This window comes from Schistocerca cancellata, chromosome 7 (genome assembly GCF_023864275.1).
Source record: "Schistocerca cancellata isolate TAMUIC-IGC-003103 chromosome 7, iqSchCanc2.1, whole genome shotgun sequence".
NCBI lineage: Eukaryota > Metazoa > Arthropoda > Insecta > Orthoptera > Acrididae > Schistocerca > Schistocerca cancellata.
Genome location: NC_064632.1, coordinates 523,039,777 through 523,061,297, shown reverse-complemented (window position 1 = coordinate 523,061,297; position 21,521 = coordinate 523,039,777). Strand labels below are relative to the sequence as shown.

General features: G+C 44.1%; 1 protein-coding gene across 1 annotated transcript in view; it reads left to right on the top strand.

The window, feature by feature from the left end:
• LOC126092875 (dachshund homolog 2) overlaps positions 1–21,521 on the top strand; it is a 982,096-nt gene that overhangs the window by 195,143 nt on the left and 765,432 nt on the right. The gene's annotated exons all lie outside the window — the stretch shown is intronic.

The following is a 21,521-nucleotide window of genomic DNA, read 5'->3' as shown; positions in this document are numbered from 1 at the left end:
TCAGCGACTGGTGTTGGCACCAACGGTGAGGATACTCTTCAAGACGACCGACGTGTAGAGTGGCCACGGGCCAGAGGTCTGGGATCCGATTGGAGGCGAGAGAAGCGGCTGCTGAGATGACACAGCACTCGTGCCAGACTTTTATTAATCACTCACGAAAATGCAAGTTGGCTACACTTTCTCGGTCGATCAAGCAGCGGTGCACGTTTTTGTGGGTCAGCCGGACGGTTCCTTGAACTGAGGCCGACCACTATCCCGACTTCTGGGCGCCCGCTGTCGTACTCATCATGCGGAGCGTAACACCCAGCGCTTACGCACCAACTTCCGCAGGCGAACAAAGGGATGTGCGTATGATCGAGAAACAGCACCAAAAAATTAAACAGAAAATCTCCACTGATGCACCACACACCGAGAGTTTTTTCCAGAAATTATTCCTTTAAGGTACCTCCCTCTTTTCAGATTTACGCCTTTTCTGTTGCCTATCATCCCTAACTCTTCCGACGTGTTCTACGACCTGCTCTGGTATATTGGTTTTTGCGTGTAAGCCTTCCTTTTTTCCAGTCTACTTACATGCTCCTCTCACTTCCATCTGTAATCTTTTCCTGCTTCATGACGCATCATATTTTCTATCTTATCTTCTAACGAATATCCGCTGCTAGACGGGGGGAATTTCATCGCTGGTGTCCCTAGCACAGTCTACGATATTTCATGCCTGTGTTAGTCCAAATTAAAATGCATAGTTGACGACAAATGAAAGTTTGGGTCTAGCCGTGAGTCGTGCTCGGATAGCCAAATGGTTAGGCGACCGCTAGCGATAAGCGGAAAAAAATGGTTCAAATGGCTCTGAGCACTATGGGACTTAACTTCTGAGGTCATCAGTCCCCTATAACTAAGAACTACTGCAACCTAACTGACCTAAGGACATCACACACATCCATGCCCGAAGCAGGATTCGAACCTGCGACCGTAGCGGTCGCGTGGTTCCAGACTCAAGCGCCTAGAACCGCTCGGCCACTCCGGCCGGCCGATAAGCGGAAATACGCGTTCGAGACCTGTTCCGGTGCATATTTTCACTGTCGCCAATCCATTATACAGCTGGTGATAGTAGTCCATATTCGCCACTGCCAATTCATTTCACGTCCAACACAATTTGGCTGTCATGTACCATTCCTTTTCGTAAAAGAGTGCTCGCACAACCATAATTTCACAAAATTTTGGTTGCGTTTCTTTGTTTACAATCTAATCTGGGTGATTAGCGCGGCTGAATGAAGGCGGAGGACCCAGCCAGATATTTTTCCTTGGTGGAAGGACTGAAACGGCGAATGCACTCAGCATCTTGATGACAGCTGAGGCGCTATTTGACCGAATAGTAACGACTCCTAGTCACGAAAACTGACAACGGCCGGTATAGCGGTTTGCTGATCCCAGGGTCCTCCATACAGCATCCGATGGCGCCACTGGCGGAGGATAACACGGCAGTCGTTACCGATGGGTTCACCTGGGCCGTGGACAGAGTTCTGATCTCTCTTTAAGAGTGAGATGCAATTAAGAGTTATTTCTACTACAGCGCTCAACACTTTCCTTCTTAATTACTATATTTACTTAGAATGCCCTTTCAATATGTCAATATTTTTGTAGCTCTCTTACTGTCGATATTTTGAACTTCATTTTCGCTTATTTTCGAATTCATAACGGGCGCAGTACCTACTTTTGAGTCTGTACGTACCAGTGAGGTCCTGTTGTTGAACAATAAGGACTTTTTCTGTTTTTAGAACAAAATTTCTGAGAACGTACGCTTGCATTCTATCTTACCAATGTTTATTCTCTTACTACCTACACCTCCCTCCTCAGCAGTGGTATGCATGTTTCGAGAATACGTAAGTATCCGGCCGAACATGAATACAGCTATTGGGAAAAACTTATTTTCATACTGAAGATAAAATCTCAAGAGCATCCTACACCATCTTATCAGAAACCAGGCAGCTGATACAGAAAGTTAAATAGCAGAAAATCGGCGATAATATTAAAATTCATTTTTCATTACAAATGAGTAATTCTTCGCATCTGACGTGCCTCCAGAGAATTGGCTGCCTTACTGTTGTGCTTTTGCAAGTATTTTCGTGGATAACTCTGGCAGTGCCGCCGTTCAGATTTTATAGCAGCCTGACGTTCGCATTAACGTTACTGAATAAGCTAAAGAAAACCAATTTAAAAAAATTAAAGGCGAAAGGATTCGAACTACGTTCTCCAGGCACGAGTTCCTCACTAGACTCCGCGGTGTGTCTTTCAGGGCGCTGCGGCGGGATGTCGTTGTTTATCTCTTTCGACCGGCAGCGTAGCCCGAGGGGGGGGGGGGGGGGAGTGTAAATTATTCTGTGAACTAGCGCGCTTCTCTTAATTTCATTTTAATTGGTCTGCGTCAGAGGCTGCACGTGTTGAGTAGGATTTTCAGAGATTCCTGGAGGCGGGCTTTGGCTGCGTCTACCAGAGATGACCTCTTCTGCCTCTGCGGTGGCTGGCAACTCCGCATGCATACGCCTGTCTTGCTGCCAACGCTTAGGCGCAAGGATAAAACACTGGCAGTTATCTACTGGTCTGGGCGAGTACTTCCAAGCGTGCTACAGAGAAGGGTATCTGTCGTCGTAGCCCCTCGTAAACGTCTTGCGAATGCACATATCTGATGATCTGTGACTACTCTAGTTTATCAAAAGATACTACGATTGCAACATGAATTTTTGACTTACTAGTTCAGTTTATGAGTAGCAGCTCGGAATTTCCGTTCTTTTACTTATAACCAGTTTATAACAGTAGGGGAGGGGTATGTAGCTCCACCTAAATGACTGCACTGTCCTGTTTTCGAAACGCAAGCTTTTCCCCTGTGGTGGCCAACATATCGCAGCACATAATCTGTCCACCCCATGGTTACTGGGTTCTTCGTTTGCCCTGGTTGGTTGGCCCAGTGTATCTGGCTTCCAGAGTAGCATTTTCTTTGCTGAAAGCGTCGATGCCAGCGCTTCTCTATCGCTTGCCCGTAGTTTCCCAGTTGTCAATGTTCATGAAGTATTTTCTCGTACTGAATTACTTCAAGTTGTTGTAATGCATTTTTGATACTCAATGCCCCCGCAGGCGAGGCATGCATTGTGCATTGTGCTATATGGGTATCTGACATACCAAACATACACAATCCATCGTAACTTTTGCTGCTTTGTAAACATTGTTTCGAATCATGTGGTGTTGAGTACTCATAACATGCTGGCAGTGATTCGCTTAACTTGGTACTTTACCCCAAGTATCTTCTAAGACCACCATTGGTTGCCCCTCTTCATGTACATCATAAGTCTCCTACATGTGGTACAGTGTATGAGTGTATATTACGGTGTAGTACATACACACTTCTTACTCTGTTTGCGAATGTTAATGTTGTCGAATACCTACTCTCGCTGACAGCTTTTGCAAATTACTGTGTACTAATGTACTCAAAACAGCAAGAAAGGAAAAGTAATGATTTAGCACCCGCCTATGATGATTTCACTAGAGACGAACAACTTTGTGGACTGGATAGGCATAAGCAAGGAAATCAGCAGCATCCTTTTAAAAGGAATCGCCCGTTATCGCGTTGGGGAAACCAAAATCTGGTCTGCTAGACGGGGATTTCAACCTGCTCTAGAGACTTTGCTTTACTTTTGATTTCATTGTTAGCGTTACACGCCCTCGATTTCGAAGTTAGGTAGCTTCATCTTCAGGTGGCTTGATAATACACTTCAGTCAATCGAAATTATACCAAGACACCTGAACACGAAGCTATCCAGCTCCAATATCGACAGCGAACAAAAATATCTACGTCAGAACGAAAATAGAGAAGAAAAGTCTTTCGTCAGTACTTACAAGGGAACCTCCCCATCGCACCCCCCTCAGATTTAGTTATAAGTTGGCACAGTGGATAGGCCTTGAAAAACTGAACACAGATCAATCGAGAAAATAGGAAGAAGTTGCGTGGAACTGTGAAAAAAATAAGCAAAATATACAAACTGAGTAGTTCATGTGCAAGATATGCAACATCAAGGTTAGCGTGAGCTCAGGAGCGCCCTGGTCCCGTGGCTAGCGTGAGCAGCTGCGGAACGAGAGACCCTTGGTTCAAGTCATCCCTCGAGTGAAAATTTTACTTTCTCAATTTTCGCAAAGTTATGATCTGTCCGTTCGTTCATTGACGTATCTGTTCACTGTAATAAGTTTAGTGTCTGTGTTTTGCGACCGCACCGCAAAACCGTGCGATTAGTAGACGAAAGGACGTGCCTCTCCAATGGGAACCGAAAACATTTGATCGCGAGATCATAGGTCAACCGATTCCTGTACATGAAAACACGTCTGATATATTCTATACGACACTGGTGACGTTGTCGACCCACTTAACTTGTACACTTGGCGAGTGGGTAAAAAGATAAAAGATACTTCTACCTTGCCCGATTTAGGTTTTCTTGTGGATGTGATAATCACTCCCAAAAAAGGGATGAAAACATAAGAGATTGTCACATAAACTGCAACAAATGAATGCAACAGTTTCACAGTCGCACAGTTTCCCCTGTGCTCTGTCAAAACATATGTTTTTAACGTTTTAAAAATTTTCCGTGTGTATACCGTCAAATCCTGCATATGTCTAAGCAAATCTGAACATGTCCTGGAATTTTGGAGGGGGAAGTTGATTATGTGTGAGTGCCTGAACTCTGATAATTGTCTGAAAATAAAAAAAAAAAACTTTTCGACTCGAGGGAAAAATTTAACCAAGGACCTCCCGTTCCGCAGCTGCTCACGCTAACCACGGGACCACGGCGCTCCTGAGCTCACATTATCCTTGATGTTGCGTATCTTGCGCATGGACTACTCAGTTTGTATATTTTGCTTATTTTTTTCATAGTTCCGCACAACTTCTTCCTTTTTCTCGATTGGTCTGTGTTCAGTTTTTCAAGGCCTACCCACTGTGCCAACTTATAACTAAATCTGAGGGGGGTGCGATGGGGAGGTTCCCTTGTCAGCAGTTGACGTCCGTTGTATCTTCCACCAATGTGGGTGAATGAAGGCTTTAATTCTCGTTCACTGTAGCTCGAATTAAATAATTTTGTGACTGACAGACTGCAGTAGCAAGGGGTATTGTTGCTGGTGTACAGCCTATCAAGGTAGACGAGGTGTTGTTTGAATCTACCAAACAGACAACACAACGAAAACGGGCGCTCGAGAAAGAACACTTATTGGCCCGCCCCAGTCACTCGACTCGCTGATGTCTATCATAAAGTTATTTTAATCGATGCATGTACTCAGAAACCCTCTCCGAATAACAGCACCAAGTTTTACAATGTAATTAGTATCAAAGTGAGGACCCACTGCGCCATAAATACAGGGCTATTACAAATGATTGAAGCGATTTCATAAATTCACTGTAGCTCCATTCATTGACATATGGTCACGACACGCTACAGATACGTAGAAAAACTCATAAAGTTTTGTTAGGCTGAAGCCGCACTTCAGGTTTCTGCCGCCAGAGCGCTCGAGAGCGCAGTGAGACAAAATGGCGACAGGAGCCGAGAAAGCGTATGTCATGCTTGAAATGCACTCACATCAGTCAGTCATAACAGTGCAATGACACTTCAGGACGAAGTTCAACAAAGATCCACCAACTGCTAACTCCATTCGGCGATGGTATGCGCAGTTTAAAGCTTCTGGATGCCTCTGTAAGGGGAAATCAACGGGTCGGCCTGCAGTGACCGAGGAAACGGTTGAACGCGTGCGGGCAAGTTTCACGCGTGTATCTGGACATGCTGGAAAATTGGCTCATGCCACAACTGGATACCGACAGCGCCGACTTCATCTTTCAACAGGATGGTGCTCCACCGCACTTCCATCATGATGTTCGGCATTTCTTAAACAGGAGATTGGAAAACCGATGGATCGGTCGTGGTGGAGATCATGATCAGCAATTCATGCCATGGCCTACACGTTCTCCCGACTTAACCCCATGCGATTTCTTTCTGTGGGGTTATGTGAAAGATTCAGTGTTTAAACCTCCTCTACCAAGAAACGTGCCAGAACTGCGAGCTCGCATCAACGATGCTTTCAAACTCATTGATGGGGACATGCTGCGTCGAGTGTGGGAGGACCTTGATTATCGGCTTGATGTCTGCCGAATCACTAAAGTGGCACATATCGAACATTTGTGAATGCCTAAAAAATATTTTTGAGTGTTTGTATGTGTGTGCAAAGCATTGTGAAAATATCTCAAATAATAAAGTTATTGTAGAGCTGTGAAACCGCTTCAATCATTTGTAATAACCCTGTAGTGCTAAATACATGTGACTTCATAAATTGAAGACAGAAAAATATATATATATGCCGTCTAGTAGGTCGGATGGCTCTATTATATAGATTTGACAAAATATGCCGCTGAAGTTTCCATTCCAAGGCGGAAAAAATTTCACGAGACATATTTAGCGGGACTGTCAGCTCTGCTGCAGGTCGAGTAAACGTAGAATCCATCGGGCAGTGGCGTGCAAGGCAGGTGTGGTCGTCAGGCCGATGTCCTCACACAGTCGCCGCTCTGTATTTATTGCGTCCGCCAGCCACACATGTTGGGGGCCTGAGAAGCCGGCACAGGTTAACACGCCCCACTGCCGGACAATGACACCCGCTGCTCCATTCACGCCATAAATTCCGCGCCCGGACAGTTCCAGTTGCGAGCGAAACGTGAGAAGTCCCCCCCCCCCTCTGATTCTTTTCCGTTATGTTTTGGCTCTGTTTTCTTAGAAGAGAGAGTCTCCCCCAAGCGTGTCCGACCAAATATATATACGCCGGGCGCTTTTCACGGGATCGCCCTACGCGGGTCAACAATGAGGCGTGCTGACCCATAGGTTCGCTGGTGCAGAGCACGTTCGTGCACCGTACGCTCGGGGAATCACGAGAAACGCGTGTGACAGCTGGTGTGGCTCATGGCTGTGTAGCAGTACTGCCAACTTTCACTGTCCACATCAATGACATGCGAAGTGTCACACTAGCAACACTGTCTGTTCCTGCATCACTGGAAATTTGTTCTTTCTTTCTCTGTCTCTCTCCCCACCACAACCCCCAAACTTCTCTCTCTATTTCTATCTATCCTTCCTATTTCCCTTTTCGTGTTAGCCTTGGATTCACTGAGACTATATCTGACATTTATTTCTTTAACGGATACGCTTCCTATCAGTATAGCGTCTCTTTGTCGTAAAATTAGGTTAAGGTACGCCTTCTGTTTGAGGTTTGTATCATTTCGTTTCTGTGTGACGTTCTTTTTCACAGCATTAGTCACGAGCCTGAAGTCGGTGTATGTCCAACACAGCTGCTTAGAAAGCTTACGTTAAACAGTGGAAGCAGCAATATCCTCCATATCTCTTTGCTAGAAACATAAGTTTTGAAACATTACAGACTGTAATTAATGTTTTCTGAATATCATCAACATTATTTTCGAACATTTGTTTCTTTAAAAATACAATATAAAGCAATACAGACGCATACACCACACGAACTTAACTATGAGGAGCAGAATACCCTGATTTTTGCTTTGGGATAGGTGGCCAGAGATTAGGAGCGAAATCGTCTCAATTCTTCAGTCACGGTAACAGTGGAAAATGTCACACGCTGTGAAGCGTGTTATATAAAAGAGGGATCGTGACGTAAGAAGGTAGCAACTTGATAAAATTTTTGAACTACAAGATATAGTTAGTATGTATTTCATAAAATTCACTATTACAGATTTTATGGTTGACTGTACGCCCAGCCAATGGATAATATAATATCCAACAACAAAAATGCTAGAAATTGTACTTAATAATCAGTGTAGCAAGGGAAATTTTTCGTACTGGGAAGAAATTGTTTTTGGGGCTACATAATGCTCGATCTTTTGCCCATTTTTGTTCAGCAGCAACCGTTTGACATCCTCTGTTACACAAAGATCCTCTCCAAAAGTTTCCATGCTTCACACTCGTCACCGACACGCGTCCATATTCAGCATTCTAGAACCGTCTGCCCACTTTTCCTTAGGGCGCAGTAGTTCACATTAGTTTTATGGAAGGCCGAGAGGATGAGGAAATCAAGCAGAATTTCCTAGAAAATCAAATTGGAAACTATTGATCAAATGTGTTTATTAATCATTAAACATATTAAAGCTACCGTTTTGTGACGAGTACCTACTGATTACAGTGTCCTTAGGAGAGTATAATTTGCATGAGATTTGTACGTAGTTTTTGCTGTCAGAAAGGTAACGTTCGTATACATGAAAAGACTTTCAGTATTCATATTTTTAGAAATTTTGTGACACTTACTGGTAATACGATTAAAAGAATCTCGTATGTGAGGGATCATCGGGCATTTGGGGAGAACAGCAATGAATAACTAAATGCTTTTTCGAGATTCTACGAAAATGTCTCTGGGTACTTTTGGTTCTAGTTAGTTAGTTTTATGTTCGTTGGATAATTTCACTATTAGTCATAATGATGCAGAACAATTCAGTTTACTCCCATATTATACATTCGTGCATAAATATGACTACACGCTTACTATTTTTCTTATCAGAAGTGAATTAGTAATTCCTACCCACCACCTGTTACAAATTACAGAAATATAAATTAGCATGTAGAATAGGAGTTGTCAAATAGAAGCTTTTTCACTTTGCTTTCCAAATTATCTTTGCTGCCTGTCAGACATATCATTGGGTAAATGATACAAATTTTGATGGCAGCATTGTGCATCTCTTTTTCTGCTAAAGATCTTATTAATGGGATAGAGAATGTAATTAATTTTCTTCTGGTATTGTAATTATGTACATTATTGGTACCTTTGAACTATAGTGGAGTATTTACATCAGTCTTCATGAAAGGTTAAAATGCTGCGAAGCAGATGTATGCAAAAATGTTGGGAGGACACCTCATAGTATTTTTAGCAATGAAAAGTTTCTTTCTGAAAGACGAGTTGCCCCAGAACGCTATTCAATACGACGTTTTTGAATGAAAACATACAAAGAATACTAGCTTACTGACCTGTCTCTTCCCAATATTTGTAATGATTCGATGTGCGTATGCGGCTGAAATGTGTCGTTTTAGCAGTTCAAAAATATGTTTTTTCCCTATTTAAATTGTCATAATTGTGTACACGTAAGACTTTTGAAGCTCACATCCCAGTTATTATTTTCTCACCTTATGTTAAATTTATCATTGGTGTAGTACCCTTAGATGTGCAGAACTTCATACGTTGCGTCTTTTTGAAATCGAGAGTTAGACTATTGGGAGTAAACTATTCTGTAATACTTCTAGAAACGTGATTTACTATTTTATCTGTTCCTGTAAATATGTTTAGAGTGATTACAGTACTAGTGTCATCTGTAAAAAGAACTTATTATGCTTGTCATAGCTATATCAGACGAAACGACGTTTAACGTATGAGTAACAATAATAGTCCTAAGATATAGCCTTGTGGAACACCACTAGCGACTTCTGCCCGGTCCGCAGAATCTCTCCTCGCTACATTGGTTGAAATATTAAGTGCAGTTTTCTGCATTCTTTCTGCTAGATATAACATTATCATTTGGTTAGTTGTACCAAAAATTCTACAGAACCATAGTCAATCTCTATTACACGTTATGTCTTTCTTGAAACCAATGTTATGTCTACGAATAGCCGGCCGCGGTGGTCTAGCGGTTCTGGCGCTGCAGTCCGGAACCGCGGGACTACTACGGTCGCAGGTTCGAATCCTGCCTCGGGCATGGGTGTGTGTGATGTCCTTTGGTTAGTTAGGTTTAAGTAGTTCTAAGTTCTAGGGGACTTATGACCTAAGATGTTGAGTCCCATAGTGCTTAGAGCCATTTTTTTTGTCTACGAATAGGGGCAGGTTCTAGTTGCCAAAGTAATACGTTATTTAAGGAGGAGAGGAGGAGGGAAAAGGATGCAACGATTGGCACTGATGATGTAATATCTGTGCCGCTGTCTCGCGTGTCCAGAATTACGGGGACAAGGCGACTGTGGGCTAGGTGAGGTGTCGCTGCACAATCAACGTCTCGATCAGGAGGACCGGACGCGTCAAACTGTCGCCCGTCGAGTGCCGGAGCGTGTAGGCTGTCCCTCAGACAAAGCCCTTTGTAATCCGCAGCGAGAGTGATCGAGCAGTCACTACAAGACAGCTCCCGAATACGACAAAAGAGTGTTTCTTTATTCCCTGCCACACACGAACTTGCCAGACATTCGGGTAATTTATGTACCAGAAGACTGTGAGCGTGTTTTTTTTTTTATTTACATAGGCAGCAGTTCGTTTCTCTTTCTGTCGCTGGACGTGAAAGGAAACTGAGAAACGTCAAAACGCTGCTATGATGTATGGGTGCAGCGTGGGTCTTTTTGTTACCACAGTTGTGACTCTACTGACAAAACGGCGAATGGAGTACAAAAAAAGAGAAAATAGAAAAAAAAGAGAGAAACGTCCTCGTCATCGGGAGCCGTTAGAAATGCAAATGCTTCACCTCTGGGGGAGAACGACTGTGCTACGTTTTAGAAGCGGTAGCCGGGTGGTTGGTGGAAGAATGGTGCCACACGTCCGTTGCCCGGGGAACAGAGTAACAGAATGAAGGACGGAGTAAGAGGGAAGCGAAGAGGAGGTGGAAGGCCACGGGCGTCGTTCTTTATTACCATAACGCCGGGTCATCTCTATCTCTCACGTCAACGGAATATAACATTACGTTATCGCTGTCAGCATAAGTGTGCTGATTCTCTCTCTGCTGCGCGAGGTGCTGCAGTAGTAAGACAGTGGATTCTTATTCTAGAGAGCAGCGGCTCAAACCTTCGTCTGGCCACCTATGATTTCCCTAAATCGCATTCAGGTGAATACCATGATGGTTCTCCTTCATTCTCTATCGGAGCTACTGATCTGTCTCTAATGACAGCGTCATCGACGGAACGTTAAACACTAACCTCTTTTCGTTGATCCTTTCTCTAAAAACCTTAATGTAATAACAATAATAACAATTTTTTGTATCAGTGAATAGTACATTTCTTCAGAATAATATACAATAAACTACAGTTTCGAAAAATATAGCCTTTCAAAAGCATACGAGTGCGTACGAAAATTTGAAAAGTGCGTTATCTGTTAACTTAAGACCTATAATAGGTACAAACTCACACAACTGTGATGACGACGTAATTTAGACAAAATTAAATCCAAGTATGCACAATATTTAGCACTACAACTATGGGTCTGCAAACTAAGGATATAAGAGCGTGTAAATGCTTTTTTCTTTCAGTCGCTTCCGCCTACGTTCGGGACCTTCTTTTCATCTTCAAAAGGTTGTTTCCCTTCTGTCTAGCCTTATTCAATTTCCTGTGATTTTTTCCTTTATACCTGTGGATGAGCGAAACGAGTCGGATTTGTTGTAGACAGCAGGTGTGTGAAACATGTGCAAATGCGCCTTACTTGGCTGGAATATTTATCGGTCAGGGCGCAAGGACATTTATCTGAGCAGGCCATCAAGCAAGCAGCTGGAAATTATCCCAGTTAAACGTAGATTATAAGTTCTGGAATTTGTTACCATTTTTCAGAATTAGTTACGATTTTTGAGATTTTATAGTTTATGCTGTTCGCCTGCTTAGCTCGATGGCCAGCGTGTCTGTTTGCTGGGCGGAGGGCCCCGCGTTCGATTCCCGGCACTGCCAGGAACTCTTTTAGTGTTAGCCATTATTCTTTAACTAGTTCATCTACCAAGTAAAAAAACGTCTACTGCTGTTAAATGACGTCTTGGATAGTTCTCAGTTTTGTTAATTGCCCTTCTTTTTCTTAGCTCCCGAAATTAAATAAGCTCTTCACTCTCAATATTTTATTATTTTTTCACTGGTGGTCTTGTCGGAGTCAGTAATGGTGAAAGGGCAGCACCCTGTTAGGCAAATGATTGAGGTACAGTTCGTTTACGCTATAACAGTTCTGCACTAAACACTCTGTTATTTAATTAAGAAAAACTCCAACGATGGCTAGCCTTGTACAATCTAAAGATTAAACTGATCCTATCTTACCTTGATGAGTTGCCGCTGGTGCGATGCAAGACATTATTCGTGGACAATGTATGGCAAGAGGTTCTTCTTTAACGACGCACCATATAACAAGACTGAGGCCACAGTACTCTTCTTGAATATTAATTCCTCTTGATGACAATGTACTGTGCCCATTTACAACCACATAATATGCCTGGCCATATACTAAAAATCTTACAGTTTATTCCTTACATCCCGCGCACCACGTGTGTTCTTGGACACTTGTCGCTAGCAACTCTCTCCGCCGGCTACTTCTGCCCGTCTCTGCGTTTACGAGCCCAGTGACAATACTCCTTACTTCAAGTGTATTCTTTGGCTCCACACAACAGTAGACTTCCCTGACTAGGACAGCATTTTTACTACATGATGATTATAATATTCTTTTTTAATTAGTTCGTTTGAATTGATCCTTTGATATTTAATTTTACGACTTCATGAGTAACATAATAAAAGGTACATATAGTTACGGAATCAATTATATGACAAGTGTATTAGGTACTCTGTCGTTGTGCTATAAACACTTCTTCAGATATATGTTTCCCAAGATTTCCACAGACTATTTCCTGGCCTATCTTCGTGCTTAAGCGAGTGCTCAGACGGCTAACTTCCAATATACGGACGAAACATTAAAGGAATATTTCCCTTCCTTTTTGGACGTAACCAAAATATACCCTGATGGTTTATTGAGGTACTCTGTGTATATTACTCTAGTTTGATTCGAAACGACGACTGACATACCACGTGAACGGTGGTGCATCAAAACTAAGCTGTTGTTTATGGTAATAAGCTCCTTCGAAAGACATAAATTGTGGTATTCGTATGCCCCAGTATGAGAAACAGGCAATCAACAAACGGCGTGTGTTTATACGGTATAACTGGCGCATCCCGCCGGGAGGTAAGTAATGACCTCGTGCGATTCTCACTGGGAGCCGAGACGGTTGTGTATTCAGCGGGCGGAAGTGTTATATTTGGAGATTTCGCACTCCATTGTCTGGCTGAAAGCGGCCGGCGGGGCAGTAGAAGGAGAAGGCTGGTTCGCCGCAGCGGGGCGCCACATTAGGACTGCCGGGAACAAATTAACGCCCGACACTGGGACAAATGGATGCCTTCTGCCTCCCAATGTTCTTCCCGCTCCCCTAATTATTTTTGTAGCGCCGATTCCGAATACTCTCAGTAACACAGGGTGTCTCAGAAGAGATGGTGCTCCCTTCAGTATTCGTCGATTTTCTAAAAAACTGATCACATTGCTTCAACTATTACTTTACACAAGGACGCTGGGCGTAAGTGCTAGTCTACGATGAAAAGGTTGGCACAGCAAAGGAAGTCGTGGCGGGCCGCATAAGACGTGTCAGAGGTTTTCACAAAAGAGTAGTCTCTATCTCTCTTAGCTTTATATGTATTTTATTGATGAAGCTTTACACCTGTTTTCTCATTTACTGTATTTGGTGATTAACAGATAAAGTTTTAAACTTCCTGACATATTAAAACTATGTGCTGACTGGAACTCGAATGTGGGAACTTCGCCTTCATGGGCAAGTGCTCCATCGACTGGGCTGTCCAAGCACTACCAACAACCCGCCCTCACAGCTCTAGGAGATGTACTGGCGGAAGTAAAACCGTGAGGATAGGTCGTGGGTCGTGCAAGAGTAATACAGTTCGTAGAGCACTTGCCTACGAAAGGCAAAGGCCTCAGGTTCGAATCCCGGTGAGGCATACAGTTTTAATCTGACAGAAAGTTTCACATTCTGCAGATAAATTTTTGTTTATTTACTAACCATGATGAGACTGGAGCCCTCTCTTCCTTGAGGCCAGGGTTTTACGCACACAACACTTCTTACATCACAATACACTCAAACGATGATAATAATTATTATATTATAAACATGGATTGCTGCTATAAAAGAGGACATGAAAGAGGCAGATATAAAACAAGATGAAATTCAAGACAGAAAATTATTTAGGCAAAAAATTCATGACTGGGTAGTTGGTCAAGCTGAAAAACCAAAGAAAACTGGAACCACATGGTCTGATGAAAGGAAAAGAGCTCATTCCGAGAGAATGAAAACAATTTGGGCAGAGAGAAAGTCTAAAAGAAAATAACTGAATGCCCCGTGATTGTACTTCGCGTGGTCCAGTAGGGCCCAAACGTGAATAATAATAATTATAAACAGTAATTGTAGCTGTACTAACACAAGCGAAATTTAGGTACACTTCGAAGGCCATTTGGAATAATAGTGCTGAGAAATCACAGCAGTGATAGCAACAATAATAGCTACTTCTACTTCTACTAGTTCTAATGATAATAATAATAATAATAATAATAATAATAATACTTATTATATATAATAATTATATATATTATATATAATAATGATGATCTTCAAAACAAAAAAACCTCAACTCTGTGAAGTACTATCGGAGACCAAGGACTACATAATATCAGGGTTCCTATTCTTGGCGAAGAATCAGTACCTCAGGAGGCACAATGAAGTGTACTCATATCTCGATCGGCGAATGTGCAGATCTCTGGGAGTACGACAAACCTCCAGCAAATGGTACGACCACTCAAATAAAGCACTCACGACGGCTGATGGTATCCTGTGCACTCAACGAAAGATAGCATTGTGGTACGTCAGCCAGATAAAAGATCATGTCTCTTAATCGATGTCCCAGTCCATGTGATGGGGACATTCATGACAAGGGGGTAAGAAGAAACAGAATTATAAGATCCTGGTCGAATGTAAAAAGGTCATCGGAATCAATATCACATGACTTGAGAGCGCTCTATCTAGACTCCCAAAACGCAGTAAACACAGTGAAATATTCGCACAATACTCCTGCGTAAACTCTTGTGAAATAGTGTAAAGTCACCAATCACCAGGGCTATTCTTTGTGAAGCTGGGAGTAACCTGTAGTAGACTTGATAATAGCCAACAATATACTGAAAATAAAAGTAATAATAATTATGTAATGATAATAGTAATAATAATAATAATAATAATAATAATAATTCTGAACAATCGATTCAGATATGCCCAGAAACGTGGTATTATAAGTCTGAGGGAGAGTGGTCCAGGTACAGATAAAACTGCTCCAACTAGATAAAACAGAAAGATCTTATAGGGAACGAGGGCACGTTGCTGTACTGCGGGTAAGAATTGCGTACAGAAACAAAGACGGGCATTATTTTTGCTTCAGTAGATAGGACACAGTCTTTAGAAACTGGAGATGCCATTACTTCTCTCATATAGTAAGAAAGAAGCCTACTACCGAAAACTACTTAGAGAAGCCATCTGTGTAGTCGACAGAACGGATTTTGTTTTGACGCGGATTATGCGTATTTTGATCAAACTATAGCGTTTCGGCCGAACATAGGATCGGAGGGAACAAATGGTTCAAATGGCTCTGAGCACTATGGGACTCAACATCTATGGTCATCAGTCCCCTAGAACTTAGAACTACTTAAACCTAACTAACCTAAGGACATCAAACTACACCCAGTCATCACGAGGCAGAGAAAATCCCTGACCCCGCCGGGAATCGAACCCGGGAACCCGGGCGTGGGAAGCGAGAACGCTACCGCACGACCACGAGCTGTGGACTCGGAGGGAACAGATACGTGACTGAAATCTACTGTAAGTGTTTTGCCGTTTCTGCTAACGATGCTGGGGACGCCACGACGACCCAGGTAAACGTGATTAAATTTAACTGGCAGCGTCAACAACAGTAAGAATGAATGCAGTGCTGATAACAGATTATGAGCAAGTCCTCGCAACTCTGTAAAACTTGTTTTACAGAAAAGAATTGTTTCTTATTGCTTTATAGCCTCTCGATTCTCCGTGCACTGGAAACTTTTAGTTGTAACACGCTCTAGCGCCGGTAAACGGTAGTTGTTAATGCCATACCAAACGAATCAATGTGCTGTTATAGTTGTAGTGGATTAAGCTATCCCGATGTAAATGTATACACTATATCGTATTATATTCCTCTCACATGGCGGCTTTAATGATACTAAGACACGTAGTTCACTGTCGCCGACTCATAGGGAATGTGAACCATCGGCTTTAGAATCGCTTGCGAGGTCTACACACGAAACCGACAGAGTTGCGGAAATTAATGCTTTTCGCAGCACAAAAAACCAAACCGGCGGATCTCTATTTTAAAAACGTAACGATTTTATCCTATTAAACGTGTGAAAATATTCTTCGGTGTTTTCGACGCGAAAAAAATCGTAAAACGATCGCCGAAGGTAGATTACATATTAATACACTCTCATCGACGCAAAGGAAATTGAATTGCTCATTTCGGCAAGCCGGTGGGCGGATGACGACCAAAAAGAGAGAAAGAGAGAGAGAGAGGCAGAGAGTGGGGGAGGGAGACGGGAGAGAGCAGGGCCGATTCATTATTCATCGGCGCCGGGAGATCGCCAACGCACCGCGCATCGCGCGAAACAAAAGAAACAAAAGGTTATTACAGTAGCCGGCGATAGCAGAGCCTCCTGGCGGGACGCAACAGCAATTAGTTGGCGTGTTTTCGCCGGTCCGGTATACATTTCACACGCGCGCAAAAAATAAACACCGCTCTTACAAATGGTGATGTAATGAAGCTTTGTGTCAAATCTGGAAGCTGCCCCGTTTTAAAAACAACACAGAGGTTGTGGTGTGAGCTGCTGCGCGGCAGCGGTCCGGCAGGGGGTTTGTGAAGGGGGCGTCGAGGGGGGAGGGGTGTTTGGGGGTAGGTTCCCAGCGTGGGGTGCGTAGGCCGCAGGAGTCGGGGGTGAACTGGCCGGTATTAAAGAGAGCGACAGGGCGCGGGAAATTAACACGCCGGGTGCCGTCTGCCGCGACCGTGCGGCCCTCTGCACGGCCGCGGAGTCGCTGGTGGAGGGTGCTAATGCACTGCGAAAACACAGCCTGCAAATCTGCTTTGCGCGGCGGCTGCCGACTCGGTGCCAAATGGTTGCAGACTTGGCTTAGCTTAAATGCGGTGCACTAACGTTTGTGGGAATGGCAACGAGAAAATGACATATATGGATTGTATTGCACTGACAAAAACACGGCAAATACACAAATAATTTCAATAACTGGACTGTACATGAGCGCTGATTTTAAGATTTCAGTATCTCGCTGACGTCAGTATGTTGTAGACTTTTGGAATACGTTTTATGCTCGGTATTGTGACCCTTCTGGCAACATAATATGCTCTCTACGACGCAGCACGGATTACTCAAATCTTGTGATACACAGCTTGCTCCCTTTGTCTGCTGAAACTAAATGCCGCCACCCAGGTTTATGCTGTGTTCCTTGACTTTCGAAAGGCGTTCGGTATAGTTTCGCAATGTCAACTAATGAATAAAAATAAGAGCGTGCAGAACAATAGACCGAATCCGTTCAAATGGTTGAAATGGCTCTGAGCACTATGGGACTTAACTTCTAAGGTTATCAGTCCTCTAGAGCTTAGAACTACTTAAACCTAACTAACCTAAGGACAACACACAAATCCATTCCCGAAGGCAGGATTCGAACCTGCGACCGTAGCGGTCGCGCGGTTCCAGACTGTAGCGCCTAGAACCGCTCAGTCACACCGGCCGGCCCCCGAATCCGTCTACCGACCACTGGAAACTGTGACATGAATTAAGTATTGTATTTGGATGACATTCGTTGAGTCCCTTTATCTCATAAATCCTTACTACGGTATCAATTTCTTTTCCTTTTTTTTAATTTGTAAGATTAAATTACATTCGCATCCTGTATATTAGGCTTACGACTATTGTCTACATACTGGTCCAGTTTCTGAAAAATCGCAATGTGTTTTATATGTATTTTTCATATTATTACTTTTATTGGAATTGTGGTATTTTCTAGTAACTGTAGAATGCAATCTACCAATTCTGCGATTAGAATTTTGTCGCATGTAATTACTTCTGATGACGTACGTACATCTACATCCACATGACTGTTCTGCAATTCACACTTAAACGTAAGGCAGAAGGTTCTTAGCACCACTTTCAGACGATTTCTTGACTATTCCAATCTCGAATAGCAATGTTCTGCAATTCACACTTAAACGTAAGGCAGAAGGTTTTTAGTACTAGGCTACTTTCGAATAGCCCGTTGAAGAACACCTTAATCTTTCCATGCGAGCTCTGATGTCTCTCATTTTGTTACCATGAGCATTTCGCATTATGTAGGTGGGAGTCAACAAAATATTTTACCGTTCGGAGATGAAAATTGGTGACGGAAAGTTAATCTCGCCGCAACGAGCAGCGCCTTTGAGTGACACCTCAAATTGCTTATCATATCCGTGACTCTCTCTCGCTTCGCAGTTATACGGAATGAGCTGCCGTTCTTTGAACTTTTTGAACTTTTCGATGTCCTCGTAAGGATCCCGTACTGCACAGCAGTATTCTAAATAGGAGGGACAAGACTGTATTGTAGGCAGTCTCTTTAGTACATCTGTTGCACCTTGAAATGTTCTACAAATAGAAAGCAGTCTTTTGCTAGCCTTCCCTGCAGCATTTTCTATGTAATGTTTCCAGTTTAAATTGTTCGTAATTGTAATCCCTAGGTATTTTTACTACCTGACAGGAAAAAAGTGAAGCACCCAAAACGAGAGGTCGAAACGAAATGAAACTCCGCAGGTTGAGACAGTATGTGACGCTATTTCTTTCATTACAAGTCGAGTCAAATTTACAAAATACTTGGCAGTACGAGAACAGTTATCAATATGATGCTGCACTCTTCTGGCCTGGATTCCTGCACTGATTCGGTAGAACGGCTCGCACACGTCGTATTAGGTTTAAATGCTCCGAGGTGGAGCCGCGCGGAGTGGTCACGCGATTTGAGGCGCCATGTCACGGATTACGCGGCCCCTCCCGCCGGAGGCTCGAGTCCTCCCTCTGGCATGGGTTTATGTGTTGTTCTTAGCATCTAAGTAGTGCGTAAGTCTAGGAACCGATCACCTCAGCAGTTTAGTCCCTTAGGAATTCACACACATTTGAACATTTCCCGAGGTAGATGGAGGAACTGTGATAGTGGAAAGAAATTAGAGACACAAAAATGGACACTTTATTGCACTGCAATACTTTACTCAAGTTGTATAGCAACTCGTCGCATGTGCTTGTGGACGATACAACTAAGCAGGACATGTGTTACTGAATACAATGTAAACAAGACTATGTCTGTCATGGGTGCCACACTGTCAGTCACTGTAGTAAACACTTGTCCTTGTGGGAAGGCCAGGCGCCCCACTAAGTCTCGCAGGCTGATCTCCACTACGAACTGCAATCTTTGAACTCTGTGCCAGACTGTCGTACGTCAACGCCGAACATGAACCGTCCGTTGCTGCCGATGGTCGCCGCTTATCACAGCGCGGAAGTCCGTCTCATTGGCGGTGGCGCGGAGGTTGCTGATTGGGCCGCGGTTGAGGTTGGCGGCGAACTTCAAAGGCCGCGCGTGACGGCAGTCAGAAACTGTCTCAGCGCGCCAGTTCCCTTTGCTTCCTTTGGCGAGGACACTATAGACACTGTAACGGAGGTGAGGTCCAAGCTGGTCCCATGCACGTCCATCAGTGACACATCTGAGGTCTTGCTGGCCACCGGAGTACCTGAGTATCAAGCAGACATGTGCCATGTGTGGACCAGCATTGTTCTATTGAGAACTGGTACCACGATACTGCCACATGAGAGGTAAGCATGAGGATGCAGGACGTCCGTGACGTGGCGTTGTGCCGTCGCATTTCCCCCAAACACGACCAGCCGTGGCCTGAAGTCGTACCTGGTGGTTCCCCACACCCACGAGTGACACTGATGTGTCTCTCCAAAACATTGGAAGAACTGTACCTACCCCAGTTCGCCGCCATATTCTCCGACGGTGGTCATCTACGGTAGTGCCTAACCACGTGTAGTCGCTGAACACAATTCGACGTCGTTTATCAGCTTTTCGTGCTTCTCGGTTAGGGCATGATGCGGAATGACACGCAGTGTTGCAGGGAGTTCACAACTTGTGGCAGGCGCAGATACGAAGGGGTTACGATGCGCTTGATGCACATTGTGACTGCCCTAGCTTGTGGCGGTCAGACATGCTCGACCCTAACCTAGACGAAGAATATGCCAGCCGTCATGTTCTCATGCAGTTCAACATTGGCGCCACTGTCACATCCAAATGCCCCCACACGATTCGACCAGACGACCAAACGGAGACCTACAATGAGGCCCCTCCGTAAGTGTCGTACAAGTGCGCGGCATCACACAACATCTGACTCTGTTCACGGTATTTGTATGCCGTACCAGGCCTGGTAACATCACTAAACACGAACAACGCTGCTGCACTCTGGTGGCTGTGTTACCTCCCACAGAGAATTGCAGCTCTTAATATAATACTGGCCATTAAAATTGCTGCACCACGAAGATGAAGTGCTACAGACGCGAAATTTAACCGAACGGCAGAAGATGCTGTGATATGCAAATGATTAGCTTTTCAGAGCATTCACACAAGGTTGGCGCCGGTGGCGACACCTACAACGTGCTGACATGAGGAAAGTTTCCAACCGATTTCTCATACACAAACAGCAGCTGACCGGCGTTGCCTGCTGAAACGTTCTTGTGATGCCTCGTGTAACGAGGAGAAATGCGTACCATCAGGTTTCCGACTTTGCTAAAGGTCGGATTGTAGCCTATCGCGATTGCGGTTTATCGTATCGCGACATTGCTGCTCGGGTTGGTCGAGATCCAATGAGTGTTAGCAGAATATGGAATCGGTGGGTTCAGGAGGACAATACGGAACGCCGTGCTGGATCCCAACGGCGTCGTATCACTAGCAGTCGAGATGACAGGCATCTTACCCGCATGGCTGTAACGGATCGTGCAGCCACGTCCCGATCCCTGAGTCAACAGATGGGGACGTTTGCAAGACAACAACCATCTGCACGAACAGTCTGACGACGTTTGCAGCAGCATGGACTATCAGCTCGGAGACCGTGGCAGCGATTACCCTTGACGCTGCATCACAGACAGGAGCGCCTGCGATGGTGTACTCAACGACGAACCTGGGTGCACGAATGGCAGAACGTCATTTTTTCTGATGAATCCAGGTCCTGTTTACAGCATCACGATGGTCACATCCGTGTTTGGCGACATTGCAGTGAACGCACATTGGAAGCGTGTATTCGTCATCGCCATACTGGTGCATCACCCGGCGTGATGGTATCGGGTGCCACTGGTTACACGTCTCGGTCACCTCTTGTTCGCATTGAAGGCCCTTGGAACAGTGGACGTTACATTTCAAATGTGTTATGACCCGTGGCTCTATCCTTCATTCGATCCCTGCGAAACCCTACATTTCAGCAGGATAATGCAAGACCGCATGTTGCAGGTCCTGTACGGGCCTTTCTGGATACAGAAAATGTTCGACTGCTGCCCTGGCCAGCACATTCTCCAGATCT